The 24,843-nt window shown below is 43.3% G+C and overlaps 1 protein-coding gene across 4 annotated transcripts in view; it reads left to right on the top strand.

Moving 5' to 3' along the window:
• The window catches only part of SYT1 (synaptotagmin 1), a 1,004,279-nt gene that overhangs the window by 29,994 nt on the left and 949,442 nt on the right, over positions 1–24,843 (top strand). Inside the window, exon 2 of one of the 4 annotated variants that reach the window (XM_063927393.1) lies at positions 248–300. The exons of the other annotated variants lie outside the window; for them this stretch is intronic. The gene's annotated coding sequence lies outside the window, so the exon portion shown is untranslated. The remainder of the gene's footprint in view (positions 1–247; positions 301–24,843) is intronic. 4 annotated transcript variants of the gene reach the window in all.

Here is a 24,843-nt window from a genome sequence, read left to right as displayed (position 1 = left end):
GCTCTCCCCTTCCTCCACCGGCTCCGTCCTCCCGCTGACAGGAGCGGCGGTGTGCGGCTCTCCCCCTCCTCTGCCGGCTCCGTCCTCCCGGCGTGGCCCTGCAGTGTCTGCGGCTCTCCCCAGCAGCAGCAGGTTAGTCTCTCTCTCTCTCTCTCTCCTCCCCCCTCCCCCTCTCTCTCTCTCTCTCTCTCTCTCTCTCTCTCCTCCTGTGGATTGAAGTTTGAAAGTATAATTTTCATTTTTACAGGTGCCCCTATTGGATTCTACTGGACAAGTGGACGTGACCGGCGTGGGATGTAGGTAAATAATCTGTCTCTCATTTTTACAGGTACCCCTACGGTGTGTGAGTTGTGTTTTTATTTGGGTATTTTTTCTGTTGTAGAACTACAGGTACCAGCGGGCCCGTTATTTCCCCACATGCTGGTACTTGAGGTTCTCCAAGTACCAGCAAGCGGGGGAGGCTTGCTGGGCCTTGTAGTTCCACAACAAAACAATATTCTTTTTTTTACACACATGGCTATCAGCCTCTCTTCCACCACCCACGGATGGGGGGGACAGCCTTGGGCTTCACCCCTGGCCCTTGGGTGCCTGGAGGGGGGGTGACCCCTTGATTTAAGGGGTCCCCACTCCTCCAGGGAACCCCGGCCAGTGGTGACTAGTTGGGGGGGTAATGCCACGGCCGCAGGGACCTACATAAATGTGTCCCCTGGCTGTGGCATTATGTCCCTGGCTAGTGGAGCCCGGTGCTGGTTTTAAAAATACGGGGGACCCCTACATCTTTTGTCCCCCGTATTTTTGGAACCAGAACCGGATGAAGAGCCCGGTGCTGGTTGTCTAAATACGGGGAACGCCTGTCCAATTTTTTCCCAGTATTTAAACAACCAGGACTGGCTCAAAGAGCCAGAGGCTGGTTAAAAATTAGGAGGGGGGATCTCACGCATTTTTTTTTACATTTTTTAACCCATTCAGACCCTTCTCCATTAAGTTAATGGAAGCCCTAGACAAGAACATTGCATTCATGTCCTCCTCCCACTCCCTTCCCAGTCCCAAACACTAATTATTATTTTTTTCTATAAAAATGTACAATAAATCACAAGTATGAAGAGCAGGCAGGCAGCGGGTATTGGCAGCATCGGACTGAGATGCAAATTAGTGGCGGAGGGCTGGGTCAGTTGATGGTGGGCGAGTTTGTAAGCCATTGGTGGTGGCAGCGGGCATCGGCTCAGAGGCAGTGGCGGGCATTGGCTCGGTGGCGGTAGGGGTCATCGACAGGATTCGGCAGACATGGCTGTAGTGCCTCACCGCACGCCACTGACCTCACCACATGCCACTGGTGTGTGGGACAGTGTGCGTGTGGGTTAATTGTGTGTGTGTGGAACAGTGTCAGTGTGTGTAAATTTTTGTAGTCCAGTGTGTGTGTGGGGGAGAGGAAAGTATAAGAATGTGTGTGTAGTCTGAGTGGGTGTGTGTAGGATTTGGGGGTGGCCAGTCTGTGTGTGTGTGTGTGTGTGTGTGTGTGTGTGTGTGTGTGTGTGTGTAAGTAAGGGGGTGGGGCAGTCTGTGTGTGTGGGCGGGATGTACTAATGGCCATTTACCGAAGAGAGATATGTATTAAACCACGGCCACTGAGATGCCCTTCTCACTCACCATCCAGCAGGGGCAGCATGCCGGATATCAGCAGCCGAGGGTGCGGGCTGTAAGGCACGTGCGGAGCCCAAAGCCGGAGATCGGCAGCATGTTGACCGGCAACAAGCAGCTTCTGCTTCCGCGTTCAACATGCTGCCGATCTCCGGCTTTGGGCTATGCAGGGTTATGGGGATGGGTGTCCTCTGCCAGTGTACTGCAGCTCCAGGGGTGCGGGCTCCGGAGGCTCTCAGCACTGTTGAATATCAGGCTGCCTTAAGTATGTACAGCCCGCACCCTCGGCTGCTGATATCCAGCATGCTGCTTCTGGCTGTCCCCCCGCCCGGCTCAGTCACACAGCTGTATGGCGAAAAGGGCATCTCAGTTCCCGAGGTTTAACACATATGCCTCAGTAAATGGCCTCTGCCGTAAACGATACTAATGCTTACCGTGGCAGTAACAGCGGGGAGGACGGCGCACATCGGGATCCTGCAGCAGGAGAGAAGAACCCCTTCGGAGCGCAGCAGACCACACCGAAAACGGTGCATCCCCGGTGCGGTGCTCTGCATCCCGGGTGGTGCCGAAGATGTGGCGTGTCGGAGGTGGCAGAAGCTGCTAAACTCTGCAATAAGTCTATAAAGGGGTTAGGCTCCCCTCACCACAGTGCCCCACAGGATTAGTTAAATAAGGGGGTAGTCGCCCCTCACCACAGTGCCCCACATGCCTTGTTAATTAAGGGGGCAGGATCCCCTCACTCTATAATGTGAATTTTGGCTTATACCATGTGCTGTAATGTGAATTTCGGCTCATACCGTGTGCTATAATGTGAATTTCGGCTCATACCGTGTGCTGTAATGTGAATTTTGGCTCATACCGTGTGCGGTAATGTGAATTTCGGCTCATACCATGTGGGGTAATGTGAATTTTGGCTCATACCGTGTGCTATAATGTGAATTTTAGCTCATACCGTGTGCTATAATGTGAATTTTGGCTCATACCATGTGGGGTAATGTGAATTTTGGCTCATACCGTGTGCTATAATGTGAATTTTGGCTCATACCGTGTGCTATAATGTGAATTTCGGCTCATACCATGTAGGGTAATGTGAATTTCGGCTCATACTGTGTGCTCTAATGTGAATTTCGGCTCATACCGTGTGGGGTAATGTGAATTTCGGCTCATACTGTGTGCTATAATGTGAATTTCGGCTCATACCGTGTGGGGTAATGTGAATTTCAGCTCATACCGTGTGGGGTAATGTGAATTTCGGCTCATACCGTGTGCTATAAAGTGAAAGGGGCACCAGTACTAGATAGTATAAGGGGTCCTACTACACTAAAGGACACACCCCTTTTGAGTGACCACGCCCCTTTTCCGGAGCGCACGCGACGAAGGCGCGCACATAATTGCTATCTGCACTCTTTCATTCCCCCTTCAAAAATTCAACTTCGACCACTGCACCTACATACACACCCTGACATCTTTATATACAGTGACACTGGTGGCGTCTGCACATACTTTATTTATTTATTTTTATTTTTTTTTATTTTTTTGGGGGGGCGCCATTCTTGATCTTGCCCTGGGCTCCAAAAACCCTAGCTACGCCTCTGTTGCAGATTGAACTCACCACACCCAAATCTAATCTTTCTGCACATGTTATATCTGCCTCCCCTGCAGTGCACATGGGCCCTCATTCCGAGTTGTTCGCTCGCTAGCTGCTTTTAGCAGCATTGCACACGCTAAGCCGCCGCCTACTGGGAGTGTATCTTAGCTTAGCAGAATTAGGAATGAAAGATTAGCAGAATTGCGAACAGAAATTTCTTAGCAGTTTCTGAGTAGCTCCAGACTTACTCCTACATTGCGATCAGTTCAGTCAGTTTCGTTCCTGGTTTGACGTCACAAACACACCCAGCATTCGCCCAGACACTCCCCCGTTTCTTCAGACACTCCCGCGTTTTTCCCAGAAACGCCAGCGTTTTTTCGCACACTCCCAGAAAACGGCCAGCTTTTGCCCAGAAACACCCACTTCCTGTCAATCACACTACGATCACCAGAACGATGAAAAATCCTCGTTAGGCCGTGAGTAAAATACCTAACTTTTGTGTAAAATAACTAAGCGCATGCGCTCTGCGAACCTTGCGCATGCGCAGTAAGCGACTAATAGCAGTATAGCGAAAATTGGCAATGAGCGAACAACTCGGATTGACCCCCATGGTTTTGCCCAACTGCTAACAAAGTTCCTGCTGCGATCAACTCAAAATTACCCCCAATATCGCTGGTCCGGGAGTTCCAGGGAGTTCAAGTGAAATTGTGAGCGAAATTGTATCATTTACATGTTGTCTAGTGTGTACCCCGCATAAGGATAACCTAAAAACACAATTTATGTAATTTAATATTTTTTTTCTAAATGTCTTAGACACTTTTGGCCTTGGGGTGCCAAAAAATTCTGATACTCTAGGGCGCCGAGATTCAAAAACATTTGGGAACCTCTGACCTAACCACGAAGGATGCCATTTACTATAAATAAAAGTGCTAAGGAAAAGTACAAAATATTTTTGGGTGATGTGACAAACATTGATTTGAACCAGTGCACCTAGTTTGCTGCAATTGCGAGTGTGGACTATGGGCCTAATCCAGCATGGATCGCTATTGTGAGAATTTGCAAATGTATTGATTATCGAATGACTGTGCATGCGTAGCGTTCGTATTGTGCATGCACAAGGACAGAAAATGACATAAAATGACAGAAAGTGACAGAAAATGCGTACAGATTGTAAACGCAATGTAGCCACTGACTGACAGGAAGCTGGCGTTTCTGGACAGAAACCTGACGTTTTCTAGGTGTGTCAGAAAAAATGCAAGCGTGCCCTGGCATTTTTGAGGAGGTTCTCGGACGTCACCGCAGACCACCTCCAGGCCGTCTCAGTCACAGATTATTGGCAGCCTCAGACTTACTCACATTTGCTTAAACTGCAACGTTTCTTGGATGTTCCAGGAATTGCATATGCATCTGTAAGTGGATTGCGATCTGCGATGCATTCGCAAGTATGCACAGGGCGGTTTTTCTTCCTGTCGGGCGACACCTTTCTACTCGCAGACAACTGCAGTTTCTCACAGAAGTGATTCATGATGAATTAGGCCCTATGTACTGTATTTAGATGTGCCTGATTTTGTAGAACACCTGCCAAAACAAAATGTTATTTTTTTGATTGCAGATTATTACAAAGTTGTGATTCATGGGTGGAAAGTGTGCATTTGAAGAAGTGATCTTTGCTTCAAAAACACTTGAATTTAGAAAACTGGGTCAGGCTAATGGTAATTGCTTCAGATGGGCAAATCACTGGTTTAAACCATAATTTGTGAATTTCGCATCTAAGTTAGTAGAAATAGAATTTCTGAGGTATTGTTCATCTCAATTTTCAAGAATTGTTTTTAAGCCCTATTTTCTTGTACTTCTTTAGGAAATGAGTACCCTTATTTCTTGAAAAAACATATTAGTGTGCAGTAAAGCTAATACAAATCTGTCCTGTTCCTTGTTATTGAGTTAAAAGGGAAAAACAATATGATCCCTAGCAAAGTAACATGTGACCTAATATACAGGCAGATAAAGGAATGTATGCTGCACATTGCTATCTTGTCACATCACTCACAGTAATTGGTGTGATCTGGGACAAAGACCTTGGGCTTTAGATAGTGTGTCCCCATTTTACTGAGAAAGGATTCCTGTGATTTGTGGTAGTGATTTGTTTCATTGGCTCCACCATCTTATCTGACTGCTTGGATTACATTCAGCCTACATAAAGAGCTGTTTAAGGTACTACTGCTGATGTAACGCTCACATGAGAAACCTTTACAGATCAAGTCCAGAGATTTCAGTGGAAAATATTAGTGTTTGCAGAACAGATACTATAATAAATATGTTCAAAATGGTGGTGTGGAAATAACACATTGTAGATAAGATAATACATCCCTGGTTGTCAGTGTTTTTGTTAAAGTATTACATTACATTGTAGATGTACCGTATACAATACAGAAAGGCTTTTGCTAATGGCTCTAACAATAATCTGCAAATCTGAGTGTATCTAGCAAATAAAAACATGGGGATTTTGGTCATATCTTGATCAAAACATCTAAGCTTTTAGCCTGTCATGAAGGGACTCCAATTGTCTGCACGTTCCTACACTAACATATATGCCCAGCGTACTGCACACCATTAAATTGCAGTTTTTGCCTCAAAATTTTTCCTAGTGCTATCATGGCTGCTTTTATTCAATGCTATAAAAGGCCTAGCTGGGTGTGGCTCACATGTCAGCCCTTGTATACTGCAGATGTTTACCTCTGTATGTGAGAGGTAATTGTATTTACAGCTGTGTCCACCTACATCTAGCCCTCCTGCATGTTAAACAGCCCTTATAGTCATGACTTGGTGGCGCCGACTGTCTTTTTGTGCAACTTTTTCCATTAAAATGTGTATTATTTGCAAAAATCGAGTAGGAAGCACAAGCAGCTTCTGCTTAATAAAATGATAAACAGCATGCCCATACTTGCTGATATTGTGGCTGCCCCTTCCGGAAGGAGGCAGCCATCTCGGGAAGGCGGGGGACGGGGTGCAGCATACTGGGGCATTACCACGGGTGCTGCTGGGTAGGGGCGGGGCAGAGGTGTATTTACAAATTCCTGTCATCGCAGACCTCGCCACACGATGCAGAGATTGCAGGCATTGAGGCAAGGGGTCGGGGCCATGATGACGTGAATCACGTCAATGGCCCCACTCGGCTGCAGGGGGATGTGAGTGGCAGTGGAGATTTGCGGGCAGGTGGCGGCAGGCCCCACTCAATTTTCGGGAACCTCCCAGCCATTCCGGGAGAGTAACATAGAAACATAGAATTTGACGGCAGATAAGAACCACTTGGCCCATCTAGTCTGCCCCTTTTTTATTTTATCCTTTAGGCAATCTCAACCCTTTTTTAACCTTAATTCTTTGTAAGGATATTCATATGCCTGTCCCAAGCATGTTTAAATTGCCCTACAGTCTTAGCCTCTACCGCCTCTGATGGGAGGCTATTCCACTTATCCACTACCCTTTCTGTGAAGTAATTTTTCCTTAAATTTCCCCTGAACCTCCCCCCCTCCAGTCTCAATGTATCCCCTCGAGTTTTAATACTTCTTTTCCTTTGAAGAATGTTTCCCTCCTGAACTTTGTTAAGACCCTTGATATATTTGAAAGTTTCTATCATGTCCCCCCTTTCCCTTCTCTCCTCCAAACTATACATGTTAAGATCTTTTAGCCTTTCCGGGTAAGTTTTGTGATGTAGGCCATGCACCATTTTAGTTGCCATTCTTTGTACACTCTCTAATGTATTTATATCCTTCTGGAGATAGGGTCTCCAGAACTGGACACAGTATTCCAGATGGGGCCGTACCAATGACCTATACAGTGGCATTATCACTTCTTTTTTCCTGCTACTGATTCCTCTCCCTATGCAACCAAGCATCCTTTCCTCCTCAGTAGTTTCCATTATAGTACCCTTTATACTATATTTAGCCTTTGGGTTTTTGAGACCCAAGTGCATGATTTTGTATTTTTTAGCATTAAACTGTAGTTGCCACGTTCTTGACCATTTCTCAAGCCTACCTAGATCATTAATCATTTGTTTGACCCCTCCCGGTGTGTCTACCCTGTTGCATATCTTTGTATCATCTGCAAAAAGGCAAATCTTCCCTTCAATACCATCTGCAATGTCACCAACAAAGATAATAAAGAGAACTGGACCAAGTACAGATCCCTGGGGTACTCCACTGGTAACATTTCCCTCCATAGATTGCACTCCATTAACTACGACTGTCTGTTTCCTATCCTGCAACCAGGTTCTTATCCATTTAACTGTTTTATAATCCACCCCCAGGCTTTCAAGTTTATTTAGCAGTCTGCGATGTGGGACAGTGTCAAATGCCTTACTAAAGTCTAGATATGCTACATCTACAGCTCCCCCTTGATCTATTATTTTCATCACAGAGTCAAAAAAGTCAATAAGATTTGTTTGGCATGATCTCCCACCAGTAAATCCATGCTGTTTTGGATCCTGTAAGTTGTTTGATTTAAGATATTCCACAACTCTTTCTTTTAATAGTTTTTCCATTACTTTGAGTAAAGAAAAAAAGGAAAACAGCGCTAGAATCAAATTCCTAAACACATTTAATATATTGGTGTTAAAAGACAACTTTAAAATTCAATTGAACTAACAAATCACACATAAAAATAAAATGTCCATTGACCATGGGGATAATAAAATTGGCTAGTTTCTGCCACTACTTTGCAACACCTTATGACCGAGTTACTGATAGATTTGCCAAATTCACATATGAGGACTTTAGTATAAAAGAGTGTCCATTGTTACCAGCCTTGTGTTCCTATGTTGGGATCCGTAGCGATGGTGTCTGAATACAGCTAGACTCCACGCAATAGTAGTTGGTATCCTGGTCCACAGAGGGCTTGGAAAGCTTGGAAATGGAACCGGATTGATGAATTACCGGGAAAGTCCTCTAAGTTCTTGTAAGGGCAGCAGTAAACTCCAGGTCTTTCTTGGTGTGGTGATGTATGTAGCAGTAGGTTTCTCCTGACGTGTTTCGCTACTCTAGGTAGCTTTTGATAAAGCTTTTGATAAAGCTATATGGTATATTCTCTTTGCATTTTTCCATTACTTTCCCTACTACTGATGTAAGGCTTACTGGTCTGTAGTTACTTGCTTCTTCCTTGCCTCCACTTTTGTGCAGTGGAACTACATTTGCTCTTTTTGGAATAGCACCTGCATTTAGTGACTGGTTAAATAATTATTTTAAAGGTGTGACCAGCACATCTTTTAGCTCTTTGAGTATCCTTGGGTGTATCCCATCTGGTCCCATTGATTTATCAACTTTTAGTTGTGAAAGTTCTGTTAGGACCTTCTCCTCTGTAAATGTATTTTCATCTACCTTATTTTTATGAATATCCTTGCAACTTAACTGTGGCCCCATCCCTTCTTCTGTAGTAAATACTGAGCAAAAATAATTATTTAGGTGATCTGCTATTGCCTTGTCTCCCTCCACCAAATGCTCACTCTCTGTCTTAAGTCTTATTATTCCTCCATTTGATTTTCTCCTTTCACTTATATACTTAGGCAAGTAGGCAAGTATGAGCATGCCTTTATTCTACTGTACGCTACAGTGTTTTCCTAGAAAACACAAGCCACGTTTTCGGCAAAAAAAAAACACAGCCAATGCTAACAGAGTTGCACAGGACCTGTTGGCTCACTCACGCCAGGCTCACCATATATGCTAGTCTAGGGACTTGAAAAGAATTGGGGTTCCTTGGGGATGGGCTGCAAGTTGAAATGTTTTGATCGAAATATGAGCAAAATCCCCTACTTTTATTTGCTAGATACACACAGATTTGTAGTGTATTATTGTTAGCCCAATTAGCAAAATTCTTTCTGTTCTGTATTCATATACAGCAAGGGTGGCCAACCAGTCAGAGACAAAGAGCCAAAAAATCTTGTTAGGTACGTCAAAGAGCCGACATGAAGCCGAAGGCGCGTGTGCAAAAATGGGGTGTGACCTTGTGCCTGCTAGGCCACACTCCATGGTATAAAATACAAAGAAAATGCCAGATCCACATAAAATACATTTTAAAGCCAGAATCAACATAAAATACATTGAAAAATACACTTCCACATAAAATAATGTAAAAATCCAGTTCCACATAAAATATATTGATAAAGCCATATTCACATAATACACTTCAGCTCCCCCATGTGTCAATGTGTCACTCAAGCCAGCACCCTCCTGTGTCACTCCAGTCAGCTCCCCATTGTGTCGCTCCTGCCAGGATTCTCCTTTGTCACTTCAGCCAGCTTCCCACTGTGTCACTCCTGCCAGCACCCTCCTATATCACTCCAGCCAGATTCCCCTTGTGTCACTACAGCCCAGTATCAGTCGCTGTAGTGCTGCTGTGTGTCTGGTTGGAGTGCACCAGTTTGCAGGATCTGTTGTGGTCAGGTGACTGAGTGTCGGGAGCCACATTTGAATAAAGAAAGAGCCACATGCGGCTTAAGAGGCACAGGTTGGCCACGGCTGATATATAGTATGACATTAATATTGTCACACAGCTGGTAGCATGCACAATATGGGTAAAAACAGGCACCACTGGGGAAGGTTAGGGTTAGGCTGCAGGGGAGGGGGTTAGGGTCAGGCTGCGGGTAAGGATGGTTAGCGTTAAGGAGGCTAGAGATTAGCTTTAGCATACTTACCTGCTAGGTGTCGAGAGGCGGCTGTTGGTATTTTGACTGCCAGCATGCCAAGCGCCAGTATCCTGACACCATCCAGTCCAATAAATATGCATTTTGCTTGTTGTGTTCCTTTATCTCAGGGATGGGGAACCTTTGGCCCTCCAGCTGTTGTTGAACTACACATCCCAGCATGCCCTGCAACAGTTTTAGCATGGCCGAATAGCAAAAATGTAGCAAGGCATGCTGGCACGTGTAGTTTAACAACAGCTGGAGGGCCGAAGGTGCCCCATCCCTGCTTTAGCTGATAAAACTCTATAAATAGTTATTCTTGTTTAATTTGACTGAGTATAGAAAACTTACATGAACTTAGCATGAATCTTGGTCTTGAAACACCGTTTCAGGCACAACTGTATTATGTTGACGTACATATTGTTTTACACTGTTTTTAAATATTTTTCTTTCATTTTCCTTCCATTCATTACGAGAACTATTTTACCGGTTAATTTGGTATTTTCTTCATCTAAATCAATAACCTCACTGCCTGACGCCTCCATCTTGAAAACAATGTAAACAGTTTGTTACAAGCACTGAAAAAAACATCAAAAGAAACAACCAATCAGAGTGATCGAATCTAACCACTAGCAGACCAAGTGGCATGGGCCCCTTTTCAACTAGAAATGTCTTGAAACATGATACCAGGAGTTTGTATTTTGTTGCTGGTGAGAAATAGGCACATGCCACTATGGGGGTCATTCCGAGTTGAACGTAGCTGTGCTAAATTTAGCACAGCAACAATCAGGCACTCAGATATGCGGGGAGATGCCCAGCACAGAGCTAGTCTGCCCCGCATGTCAGTGCCGACCCCCCCACAGAAGTGCAAAAGTATCGCACAGCGGTGATGCTTTTGCATTTTAGGAGCACCTCCTGGCCAGCCCAGCTCCTGCGGCTGGCCGGGAGAACCTCTTCGCTGCCTGGGTCGCAGCGGCTGCGTGTAACGGCACGCAGCCGCCGCGGCCCTCCCCCCCAATGGTCCGGCCATGCCTGCGTTGGCCGGACCACACCCCATAAGAGGGGGCTTAACACCGCCATCCAGCCCCCTTCTGCCCAGCAACTGCCTCTGCCTTTCAATCAGGCAGAGGCGATCGCTAGGCAATGACGGCCTTCAGCCGTCTAGCATGCACCAGCGCACTGCAACGCCGGTGCATGCGCAGTACTGACCCGATCGCACCACTGCGATAAACTACAGCCTACGATCGGGTCAGAATGACCCCCCTATGTTAGAAGATAGTGGAGTAGACGTTAGATAGCAGAAGCTACTTGTTGGCAGCAAAAATTCAAAATCCATGTAGATGTGGCATGTACATCTCTTTTACAGTGAGACCCTCATTTGTACAGTATATACATATATATAAAATGTGTGTGTGATTGTAAGGAAGTTGGATGGCGGATCACTATTTCAACAGCTCTTTTGACAGCATGATAAGAGAACATGGCTTTGCCTGGGGTACCTAGTACTCTAGCACTGGCTTGCAGTGGCGTAAGTTCGTCACAGTCGCCCGGAGGCAAGATAAATATTGGTGCCCCCCTATTTCCTATATTAAGATAAATATATGTATATATGTGTGCGTGTATATATGTGTGTGTGTGTGTGTGTGTGTGTGTGTGTGTGTGTGTGTGTGTGTATGGAGTGTTCTGAAAAAAAATGATATACTGTATTTATACATTTCATTGTCTTTTATTTTAAATCACACATTTCTTAGCAGTCATACCCAGGATTAGAACCCATGACCTGTTACACTAACAGCAGACACTTTACTGATGGAGTTATTTGCTCCTGTAGAGGAAGCATGAGAATTCTAACTATATGAAGTTACGTGTAATTGTCAGAGAAGTATCTTCATATAGTTAAAATTCTCTTATTTCCTATACAGGAGCAAACAGCTTCATCAGTAAGGTGCCGCATCCAGTGTAATAGGTTGTGGTTTCTAATTCTGGGTATGACACTTGTAAAATGTGTATATTTAGTATAATAAAGTGGGTGTGATTTGTAAGGTGCAGGGACCAGTGAGGAAGTCGGCCACTGAAAAGACAGCAACAGCTATCAATTAACTTAATTCAATGGTGTCACAGAATGGGAGGAGAGGTGCCCCCCTTCAGAGCAGGAGCCCGGCGGCAGATGACTCCGTTGCCTCCCAGAGTTCTGCCTCTGCTGGCTTGCCAGAAGTCTATATAAGGAAGTGTGCACTTGGGTATTTTTTAATAGCGTTTGTGAATTCTTTGACAGGTGAACAGAGAGAAGACAAATGTTTACATGTATCATTGATTTGTGTAGAGAAACAGCTATTGCGGTGCAGACAAGATATTTTTTTACAAAACACAAGACGCACCACTGATGGGATAAAGGGGGTAATTCAGAGTTGATCGCAGCAGCAAATTTGTTAGCAGTTGGGCAAAACCATGAGTACTGCAGGTGTGGCAGATATAACATTTGCAGAGAGAGTTAGATTTGGGTGGATTATATTGTTTCTGTGCAGGGTAAATACTAGAGATGAGCGCCTGAAATTTTTCGGGTTTTGTGTTTTGGTTTTGGGTTCGGTTCCGCGGCCGTGTTTTGGGTTCGAACGCGTTTTGGCAAAACCTCACCGAATTTTTTTTGTCGGATTCGGGTGTGTTTTGGATTCGGGTTTTTTTTTCAAAAAACACTAAAAAACAGCTTAAATCATAGAATTTGGGGGTCATTTTGATCCCAAAGTATTATTAACCTCAAAAACCATAATTTACACTCATTTTCAGTCTATTCTGAATACCTCACACCTCACAATATTATTTTTAGTCCTAAAATTTGCACCGAGGTCGCTGTGTGAGTAAGATAAGCGACCCTAGTGGCCGACACAAACACCGGGCCCATCTAGGAGTGGCACTGCAGTGTCACGCAGGATGTCCCTTCCAAAAAACCCTCCCCAAACAGCACATGACGCAAAGAAAAAAAGAGGCGCAATGAGGTAGCTGTGTGAGTAAGATTAGCGACCCTAGTGGCCGACACAAACACCGGGCCCATCTAGGAGTGGCACTGCAGTGTCACGCAGGATGGCCCTTCCAAAAAACCCTCCCCAAACAGCACATGACGCAAAGAAAAAAAGAGGCGCAATGAGGTAGCTGTGTGAGTAAGATTAGCGACCCTAGTGGCCGACACAAACACCGGGCCCATCTAGGAGTGGCACTGCAGTGTCACGCAGGATGTCCCTTCCAAAAAACCCTCCCCAAACAGCACATGACGCAAAGAAAAAAAGAGGCGCAATGAGGTAGCTGTGTGAGTAAGATTAGCGACCCTAGTGGCCGACACAAACACCGGGCCCATCTAGGAGTGGCACTGCAGTGTCACGCAGGATGTCCCTTCCAAAAAACCCTCCCCAAACAGCACATGACGCAAAGAAAAAAAGAGGCGCAATGAGGTAGCTGACTGTGTGAGTAAGATTAGCGACCCTAGTGGCCGACACAAACACCGGGCCCATTTAGGAGTGGCACTGCAGTGTCACGCAGGATGTCCCTTCCAAAAAACCCTCCCCAATCAGCACATGATGCAAAGAAAAAGGTTAGGTGGTATACAATTATGGACGGACTGCCTGCCGAGTGCAGACACAGAGGTAGCCACAGCCGTGAACTACCGTACTGTACTGTGTCTGCTGCTAATATAGACTGGTTGATAAAGAGATGTCGTAGTAGTATGTATGTATAAAGAAGAAAAAAAAACCACGGTTAGGTGGTATACAATTATGGACGGACTGCCTGCCGAGTGCAGACACAGAGGTAGCCACAGCCGTGAACTACCGTACTGTGTCTGCTGCGACTGGATGATAAATGATATAAAAAATATATATATATCACTACTGCAGCCGGACAGGTATATATTATATATTATATAATGACGGACCTGCTGGACACTGTCTGTCAGCAGAATGAGTTTTATTTTTATAGAATAAAAAAAACAACAACACACAAGTGAAGTCACACGACGAGTGTTTAACTTTTTCAGGCAATCACAATATAAGTATACTACTAACTATACTGGTGGTCAGTGTGGTCAGGTCACTGGTCAGTCACACTGGCAGTGGCACTCCTGCAGCAAAAGTGTGCACTGTTTAATTTTAATATAATATTATGTACTCCTGGCTCCTGCTATAACCTATAACTGGCACTGCAGTGCTCCCCAGTCTCCCCCACAATTATAAGCTGTGTGAGCTGAGCAGTCAGACAGATATATAATATATATAGATGATGCAGCACACTGGGCTGAGCCTGAGCAGTGCACACAGATATGGTATGTGACTGAGTCACTGTGTGTATCGCTTTTTTCAGGCAGAGAACGGATATATAAATAAACTGCACTGTCTGGTGGTCACTCACTATATAATATTATGTACTCCTGGCTCCTGCTATAACCTATAACTGGCACTGCAGTGCTCCCCAGTCTCCCCCACAATTATAAGCTGTGTGAGCTGAGCAGTCAGACAGATATATAATATATATAGATGATGCAGCACACTGGGCTGAGCCTGAGCAGTGCACACAGATATGGTATGTGACTGAGTCACTGTGTGTATCGCTTTTTTCAGGCAGAGAACGGATATATTAAATAAACTGCACTGTCTGGTGGTCACTCACTAGTAAACTCTCTGCACTCTCTACACTTCTACAGTACTCCTCCTAGTCCTAAGCTCCAGTAAATCTCTCTCTCTTATAATCTAAATGGAGAGGACGCCAGCCACGTCCTCTCACTATCAATCTCAATGCACGTGTGAAAATGGCGGCGACGCGCGGCTCCTTATATAGAATCCGAGTCTCGCGAGAATCCGACAGCGTCATGATGACGTTCGGGCGCGCTCGGGTTAACCGAGCAAGGCGGGAGGATCCGAGTCTGCTCGGACCCGTGAAAAAAACCATGAAGTTCGGGCGGGTTCGGATTCAGAGAAACCGAACCCGCTCATCTCTAGTAAATACTAGCTGCTTTATTTTTACACTGCAATTTACATTTCAGTTTGAACACATCCCACCTAAATCTAACTCTCTCTGCACATATTATATTTGCCCCCCCCCTCCCCGCAGTGTACACGGGCCTTCATTCCGAGTTGTTCGCTCGCGATTTTAGCAGAGTTACACACGCTAAGCCGCCGCCTACTGGGAGTGAATCTTAGCTTCTTAAAATTGCGAACGATGTATTCGCAATATTGCGATTACAAACTACTTAGCAGTTTCTGAGTAGCTTCAACCTTACTCGGCATCTGCGATCAGTTCAGTGCTTGTCGTTCCTGGTTTGACATCACAAACACACCCAGCGTTCGCCCAGACACTCCTCCGTTTCTCCAGCCACTCCCGCGTTTTTTCCGGAAACGGTAGCGTTTTTATCCACACGCCCATAAAACGCCGTGTTTCCGCCCAGTAACACCCATTTCCTGTCAATCACACTACGATCGCCGGAGCGAAGAAAAAGCCGTGAGTAAAAATACTATCTTCATAGCAAAATTACTTGGCGCAGTCGCAGTGCGAACATTGCGCATGCGTACTAAGCAGAAAAACGCTGCGATGCGAAGAAAAATACAGAGCGAACGACTCGGAATGAGGGCCACGGTTTTGCCCAATTGCTAACAAATTTGCTGTTGCGATCAACTCTGAATTAGGCCCAAAGTTAGATGTGATTTAATTTCCATGATGTGTGTGTAATGTACCTGCTTTTCTCTATAGTGAACATCCATGTACTGTAGCTTCTTTTCATTTACCAAGAAAAAAAAACAACTTTGTTGAAATATTGCCTCAATATACACATCTTTACAAACAGTGCCAAACATTATATGCAGTTTAATAGTGCATTCACTTATGTATCCATTTAACATATACTATAATAGTAAAACAGATAGTAATGAGGATTCTGCACATTAGGTTATTTTTAGGTTATTCTCATTTCACCTATTTTTTCTTTATCATAGAGCGCCACAATGTATGAGATACAACTAAAATAAATGATATTCTATGTCTACACTGTTTTAGTTTGGTGGCGTAAAACTGCATACTTGGAATCCAAGCAACACAACAGTATTAATTGGAACAGACTGTGATGCTTGAGCTTCAGGCTGTGACACCACACGTTCCAAAACCAGACCAAGCATTTTGTTATTGTGTATAAAAATAAAAGGTGCTATGCTGTGAATATGCAAGCATTTAACTTCAGTTTTACAAATTGCTTAGAAACTTGTACTACAAATTTTAAAAGTAAATGAATGTAACTGAATTTGAATGAGACTGAACAGCAGGGGACAGTGTACTTGGTAGCATGGATGCATACCTGCCTACTCTCCCGGATCCTGCAGGAGGCACAGAATTTTTTGGGTAGTTCCCCGCAGCCCCGGAAGAATGGCCACCCCTCCCGCATCTTGCCCACTTCCTAGTGAAAGTAGGCAAATTGGGGAGATTAATATAGGAGGAGAGGGTCGGGGCCTTGTGACATGTTTCTATGAAAATTGTTAATTTTTGGCTCTGTCCCTATGCAAATGACAACCAATTGCGGCAATTTACCGTCTATGCCCACCTGCATCTCCTTACCAGGCTTCTCCCAGAGAGGAAAATGTTAAGTAGGCAAGTATGATAGATGTCCTCTTAATGCTGTATCATCAATATACATTTAGAGTTCAACATAGTAGTCATCTTTTCCTAATAATGATGGTGGTCAATTACATTTTCTGGCATTTGAGATGCCATTATAGTTAGATGGGTATTTGCATTTTGACCCCAAGTTGAAATGATATACCTTTGTGGTTAATGGGCCTAGTTATGAAATAATATTTGTGGGCTAGTCCCCAAAAAAGACGTTTTCAAGGGACACCTGTAAATATTAAGGCTCTTCTGAATGCATTCTCTTCATTGCTGGTTTCTATGGGGACTCTGAAGATGCTGGATTTATCAAGCTCCTGATCCATCTCCGTTGTGCCTGCCAACATGCACATTGGCTGCAGGGGGACCCAAATCTGGAAGAAGTGTTATTGTATTATGCTGTTACACTTTTCTCAGCTCTTCTCCACAATGAGAGCCCATCTCCTGACAACATTAAGTTACTAAATTCTCATGAAAATATTGATCTTCAATTTACAAAATTACGCAAAAAATATTTATTACATCCGCATAAAAAAATTGTATCATGATAAATATACCCCTGAAAGCTATAAAAATATCACAAGTAAACACATATACAGTATACAGAATTCCAGTTTAAGACTGAAAATAGAAGGTGAGAGATTGTGTAGGTCCTGACTGCTAGAATTCCATAGGTTTGAAATAAATGGGAGGACAATTAGAGAGAGAAGACACAAAGCAATAAAGAGACTGATTTATTATGATGAGTAAAATAAAAGGAGAGGTCTAAATACATTACATGTGCATGAGCAGATTGCTTAAAACTAAAGAAGCTTATGAGGCATACTTGCCTACGCTCCCGCAATGGTAGGGAGGCTCCCAATATTGAATGCTGCTCCCGCCTTCTAGAAGTCTCCTGGAGCTGGCCTCCACCCTCCACCTAGCCGCCCACTTCACTCCAGAACTGGTGGGTGATTACTCAGTTTGCACTTTATCATGTCATTGTAGCCATGCCCTCAGCCATGCAATGCCAGTAATTTTTGCATTGTATAGCAGGGTGTTTGGCCAAGATGACACAGCCACCGTAGCTTTCTCACAACTCTGAACCTCCCCCTATAACAAGCCTTGCCCCCTGCCCCTCTCCCCCTTGGGAGCACCTGTAGCAAATCTACGCAAGTACGGTGAGAATATACAAACTCCACACAGTTAGAGCCATAGTGGGAAGCGAACCCATGACCTCAGTGCAGTGAGGCAGTAATGCTAACCATTCCACCATCCATATTGAATGGGTTATGTTGGGGAGGTATGGTGTATATTATATTTAAACTGATAGTTTTATAATGCCTGGATACAGTTTATAGCTCCACCTAAATGAGATACAACTATGTTATAAAGTTTTCTTGTAGATAACTTAAAAAAACCTTAAAATACTCATAGAAAAATAAAATATATAATTTATCTCACATGCAAGAATAGCAAAAGCCTCTGTACTGATTACACACTGGGACAGGATTTAGGAGGACTCTCTTTGTGTCTCTTTCTCTAGATCCAAATGCTCTCATTAGATAACCGGTTACGCAGGACCCAGGCTCCCAGGTGCAGTGGAGAAGCTGGGATCCCCAGGTTACTTACAGCTCTCTCCCCCCCTCATACAGTATCTCTCTTCTGCTGGGAAGCTCTGTCAGTAGCTCATGAAACCTGATATTCCCCCTGTGTCTCTGCCTGCACTGTATAGCACTCTGACTGCCTAGTCCTGCTGCTGCGCAAGAGGGAGAGCTAGCCATGTCACTGTGCTCTGGCTGGAGGCCCTCTGACAAAAGGGGGTCCGAGGTACAGTTTTCACTGTGCTCCCCCCCCTCCCCTTAATCTGGCTATGACTTTACTGTAAGATCTATTGCATCATGACAAATATACAGTATAAATATGTTTGAAACTGACAGGCAATATGCATTTTATACCACTTTTCATCTTAATTTAAAAAAGAGCCCTCTATTGTAAGTAATGCAGTAAATTATTAAAAGCCATGAAGGTAATATAAATAAAGTGTGGATTATTAGAAATTTTACTAGAAAAAAATATGCTGACCTAGCATTTGCCAAATAGGAGGGGAATTAAAAAGCCACCATGTGAAAGAATGAAGGCATGCATGGGGATTTTAGATCGAAAAGAACAGAATTTTACAATGATTCAGAGAAAAAAATGTTGCTTAGTCTGCAGTGCTTACATAGATAGAAAAGAATGGATAAGATTTTAAAGTTTAAGAGAAAACATTTATTTTAATGATTTATTAAAGTTTGGCATCAAAAAGTTTCTGTCATTAGTTCTTACGGTAAATATAAATGTGAACTACAATAAGCAGCTTACAGTATACTAGCAAATAAATACTGTACAGTTCTTGCAGTAGTGAACTGGAGTGACATTTTTCTGTGCATCTTAAAGCTTGCCTACGCAAAATGCACTGAAGTTTCTGTAGTTCTAGCTTTGTAATAATAAGGCAATCATTATTACTCTTCTGGCACTGCAGGAACTTCTGGGTACACTGTGCGTAGGCAAAGCCATTTTAGCATTTCATTTGTCATTTAAAATTTTAAAATATGCCTTTTATTAACTCCACATACGCAAAACTAATTATAATTTTTTTTTGGGGAAAAAAGAGTTACATCTAATGTAAACACCTTTGCCTGTGTGTCTTTCTTTTTTACATATATAGTCAGTGTGGGACTGGGGCAGGAAGGTTCCACCAGGTAATCCAGTGGTAGAGACCCAAGCTTAAGGAGTGTGAATAGCCACCACTGAGGGACTTAGCCAACCATTAGAGAGGACATGCAAAGAATAGGGCCCTTTTATATAGGAGGGGGCAGAGGTCTGTCACTACAACCTACTTTGATTGGCATAATAGCTACATTGGTGTAGTTTCCATGGAAACAAACAAAGCACCCAAGTTTATCCATGAGCCTTCTCCACCAAGTTCATAGCTCCTAGATGAGGGGGTGGGCTCCTTAGGCAGTGGGGCCATTAGAGATTTTCCCTGCACACCTGTGGGCCTGTTATTCCTGGCAATAAGAAATTCACATTCTCAGGAATGTACTAACAATATTATGCAGGGACAGGAACTTGCAAGGAGCCCATCCCTTCAATGTGAAAAGAAGCAAAATTATCTCACTTCTGTTTTGTGACTCAAGGCCTTTCTGCGATTGAGCCATCTGCTCACCACGCATGTATTGTGGCCATTCCCAGTCATTTTTCCAAAATATTAGCCCTAGGCTACTATAGGGTAACACAACCTGGAGATGGTGTTATCCTGTTGGGGCCAAGCTCCTCAATGCTTCACATTCTGAAGATTGGTAAATCTGGTTACACTGCAGCATCGCTAGAAATCTATGGGAGCAGTATTGATGGATGAGAATGGAGGGACCGCAGCAGATATATGAAATATCTGCTGTGATACCTCCATAGTACATCTGTGGGGTACTTATTATTTGTGGGTTCCCCCATGAAAAATGTCTGGTTTTTGGGAATATATCCACATTTTTAATGATAAGTAGGTCCCCATGTCCCTGATACTATTATTGGGGACATGAGGGCCACAATATCGCTATGTTTAGGTGATAGATGTTATTTATATGGCTCTTTCCCTTTCATTGTTTAGTGCTTGTGGTGCTCCCCAGGATTTTTTGAACATTTAGGAACAAAAAGAACAATTGTCTCCCTGCATAGAAAACAGTGGAAACAGAGACAGAGTGAAAACCTCTGTTTGGGGGCACTCTTACATGTCAGTTGACATGTCTGTTACACTGTGTCTGTGCAGGGAGACAATTGTTCTTTTTGTTCCTAAATGTTGAGAATGTAGCCTATAATTCTACAAAAGTTTTCTTAATGACCTCAGATATGTCTCTAGGTTATATTCAAATTAATATTAATCAAAGTCACAACATGCCTCATATAAATGTAGAAAATAAATGATGAAATGGCCCCAACTACGTTTGGAAAAAATAAATAAAATTAACTTGTCCTGTTCTTGACATAGTGATGCTAGTCTGATTTCTATAAGTACCAAATGAAGTTCTTAACAGAAATAGCAATCTGATAGTATAATGTGTTAATGGTTTAATAATTGTTCTCATTTTCCTTTTTGATAATTATCCTTCATGTATAATTGATGGTAAATGGTATTCATTTTCTTGGAATGATTTACTATACACTGAAGCATATTAATATAAAAGACATACTTTTTCCAGCTGCTTAGGAAGAATTGATCCCCAAAGGTGTTCATCAAGGTTTGTTTGGGAGGAAAAAGAGTGTTTAATATGACAGAAATATGAAAAAAGAAATCATATCACAGGTTAAGAGGGAATTCAATTGGCCACAATATTTTTTCATGTGCACAAAATGGGAGTTTTCTGCAATGTTTTCCCATTTTTTGCAATATTTTGGTGGGTCAATAGTAGCCCCCTTTTTTTTGCCCGAAAAATTATCTATTTTCAGGCAAAAACACAAAGAAGCCATGAAAAGTTTTCACTGCCTGATTTGTGAAAAAAAGCCTAATTATAGGCCATTTTTCTTCGGAACCTGCTGATGCTTGGCATAAAAAAAATCCCTAAGAATGGCTGCCATTAACATCACGTCAGGGGTAATTATATAGCCCCCAGGGGATCAATTAGTCTGTAGCAAATAGAATTCCCTTCTAAGTCTCCTATATCCGAAAATCTGATATCCCAAATATTCCGAAATCCAAAAATGTTTTAGCTTGACTGAAATAGTTACACTTTTTCTTTCTGATGGTTTTTTGCACAAAATTATTAAAAATATTGTATAAAATTATCTTCAGGCTGTGTGTATAAGGTGTATATGAAACATACATGAATTTTGTGTATGTACACAAACTTTGGTTCATGCTAGAGATGTGCGGCGGGCACTTTTCATGTTTTGTGTTTTGTTTTAATTCTAATTCCCCGCTCGTGTTTTGGTTTTGGATTGGTTTTGCCAAAACCACCCTTTCGTGTTTTAGTTTTGGTTTTGAATCTGGATGATTTAAAAAAAAAACTGCTAAAATCACATAATGTGGGGGTAATTTTGACCCTACGGTATTATTAACCTCACTAAAATTCATTTGCACTCATTGGCAGTCTATTCTGAACACCTCACACCTCACAATATTGTTTTTAGGCCAAAAGGTTGCACCGAGGTGGCTGTATGACTAAGCTAAGCGACACAATTGTGTGCGGCACAAACACCTGGCCCATCTAGGAGTGGCACTGCAGTGGTAGACAGGATGGCAGTTTTAAAAAATAGGCCCCAAACAGCACATCATGCAAAGAAGAAAAAGAATTGCAATGAGGTTGCTGTATGACTAAGCCAAGTGACACAAGTGTGCAGCACAAACACCTGACCCATCTAGGAGTGGCACTGCAGTGGCAGACAGGATGGCAGATTTAAAAAATAGGCCCCAAACAGCACAACATGCAAAGAAGAAAAAGAATTGCAATGAGGTTGCTGTAAGACTAAGCTAAGCGACACAAGTGTGAGGCACAAACACCTGGCCCATCTAGGAGTGGCACTGCAGTGTCAGACAGGATGGCACTTTAAAAAACTAGTCCCCAAACAGCACATGATGCAAACAAGAAAAGGAAGTGCACCGAGGTTGCTGTATGACTAAGCTAAGTGACACAACCACTTGGCCCATTTAGTAGTGGCATGCAGTGGCTGAATGTCGAAAGTGGCCTGCAATTTTTCAGTCCACTGACAGCATCTCCTGCACGCCCGTCATTTTTGTAAAATTCTGCAATTGGTGGACTTATATGGCAGTACCCCTGTACTAATACAGCAGTACCCCTGGACTTATACGGCAGTGTCAGAAAGGATGGCACTTTAAAAAACCATGCCCCAAACAGCACATGATGCAAAGATGAAAAAGAGGTGCACCAAGGTTGCTGTATGACTAAGCTAAGTGACACAAACAATTGGCCCATCTAGGAGTGGCACTGCAGTGTCAGATAGGAAGGCAGATATAAAAAAAGGCCCCAAACAGCACATCATGCAAATATAAAAAAGAGGTGCAATGAGGTAGCTGTAAGACTAAGCTAAGCGACACAAACAATTGGCCCATCTAGGAGTAGCATTGCAGTGTCAGACAGGATGGCATTTAAAAAAAAAATAGTACCCAAACAGCACATCATGCCAAGAAGTAAAAGAGGGCAATGAGGTAGCTGTATGACTAAGCTAAGCGACACAAGTGTGCGGCACAAACACCTGGCCCATCTAGGGTTGGCACTGCAGTCCCACTGCACTAATGGCGGATACCGGATGCACGTCTAACACCAGCATAGTTGTTATGGCCTCAGTAATCTGCTTGGCAACAGGGTATATATATATATATATATATATATAGAAAAAGGCAGGGGTCCGGCACAGCCACTTAATAATAATAGTACACTGGGTGCCCTCACAGAGAAAAGTACAAACAACGCAAATGATGCGGCACTCCAATGATTAAGAAATCAGATGAGACGTAGATTCAACGTTTCAATGCCCTATTTTAATGTGGCATTTTTGTCAGGATATAAGCATAAATACAAAACATACCTTATATAGGAAACAACCTCATGTGCAAACGCCGGACGCCGTGGAGGGACCACTCACCCGTCAGACGCACAGCGGAAATGACGTCATGACGCGCTAGAAGGAAGCGTCAGACTGTGAGTAATGACAAGCCCGTCACCATAGCAACAGCAATAAACAATACATAAATAGACACAGAGCATATCACATGCGTAATCGGAATGCATAATCAATAAAGTAATAAATGCTTAACAGGTAGATAAAAGCATAAAATATCAATTAGACACAAAAAGAGGCATGGCAAAGAGAAGCTAATGTTAATGTTATAACCTGCGACAAAGATTTAGTAATTAGAAGCCAAAGTCGCAATACCGGACTGTTCGTTGAGGCCCCTTGGTACTAGGGTGCCCAAACGGAAAATCCAGGGTGCCTCACATTGAAGTAGTTTAAGACCACGGTTACCACCCCGTAAAGACTGTGGCACATGGTCAATCATCCTATATTTAAGGGAGGTCAAACTATGGGATGCTGAGGCGAAATGTCTCGCCACAGGCTGATCTCTAAAAAACTTTGGCCCATCATTTCATCTGACCCTGATTGTAACTTGTCTAATACTCACCTTATGGCATGCTATAAACGTGGCCGTAATGTCCGTGACATTTTAGTCAAAGCCGATATTACAGAACCTACTGTTAGTATCTATAGGGGTAAATTGGGTTGCATACGTTGCACCTGTGTCACGTGCAAATTTCTTATCCCAGGTGATACGTTTCATCATCCCATACTGGAAAAATACTGCATATTAGACATAGGCTTACGTGCAACTCTAAATTTACTGTTTATCAAATTATTTGCCCATGCAGCTTGTCCTATATAGGCAAAACCGAACGTCCGTTTAAGGAACGGATGGCTGCACATCGGTCAGCCATTAAGGCTGCACTAATCTCTGGTAATAGTGATCAGCCTGTGGCGAGACATTTCGCCTCAGCATCCCATAGTTTGACCTCCCTTAAATATAGGATGATTGACCATGTGCCACAGTCTTTACGGGGTGGTAACCGTGGTCTTAAACTACTTCAATGTGAGGCACGCTGGATTTTCCGTTTGGGCACCCTAGAACCAAGGGGCCTCAACGAACAGTCCGGTATTGCGACTTTGGCTTCTAATTACTAAATCTTTGTCGCAGGTTATAACATTAACATTAGCTTCTCTTTGCCATGCCTCTTTTTGTGTCTAATTGATATTTTATGCTTTTATCTACCTGTAAAGCATTTATTACTTTATTGATTATGCATTCCGATTACGCATGTGATATGCTCTGTGTCTATTTATGTATTGTTTATTGCTGTTGCTATGGTGACGGGCTTGTCATTACTCACAGTCTGACGCTTCCTTCTAGCGCGTCATGACGTCATTTCCGCTGTGCGTCTGACGGGTGAGTGGTCCCGCCACGGCGTCCGGCGTTTGCACATGGGGTTGTTTCCTATATAAGGTATGTTTTGTATTTATGCTTATATCCTGACGAAAATGCCACATTAAAATAGGGCATTGAAACGTTGAATCTACGTCTCATCTGATTTCTTAATCATTGGAGTGCCGCACCATTTGCGTTGTTTATATATATATATATATATATATATATATATATATAGCAGTATCACTAGAATTATATGGCAGTACCACTGGACATATATGGCAGGATCACTGGACTGAATTTATACACCAGTATCACTGGAATTATATGGCAAGATCACTGGATTTATACGGCCAGATCACT

The sequence above is a fragment of the Pseudophryne corroboree genome, chromosome 6 (genome assembly GCF_028390025.1).
Source record: "Pseudophryne corroboree isolate aPseCor3 chromosome 6, aPseCor3.hap2, whole genome shotgun sequence".
Lineage (NCBI taxonomy): Eukaryota > Metazoa > Chordata > Amphibia > Anura > Myobatrachidae > Pseudophryne > Pseudophryne corroboree.
Note: the sequence above shows the minus strand (reverse complement) of the source record. Positions and strands in the feature narration are given on the sequence as shown.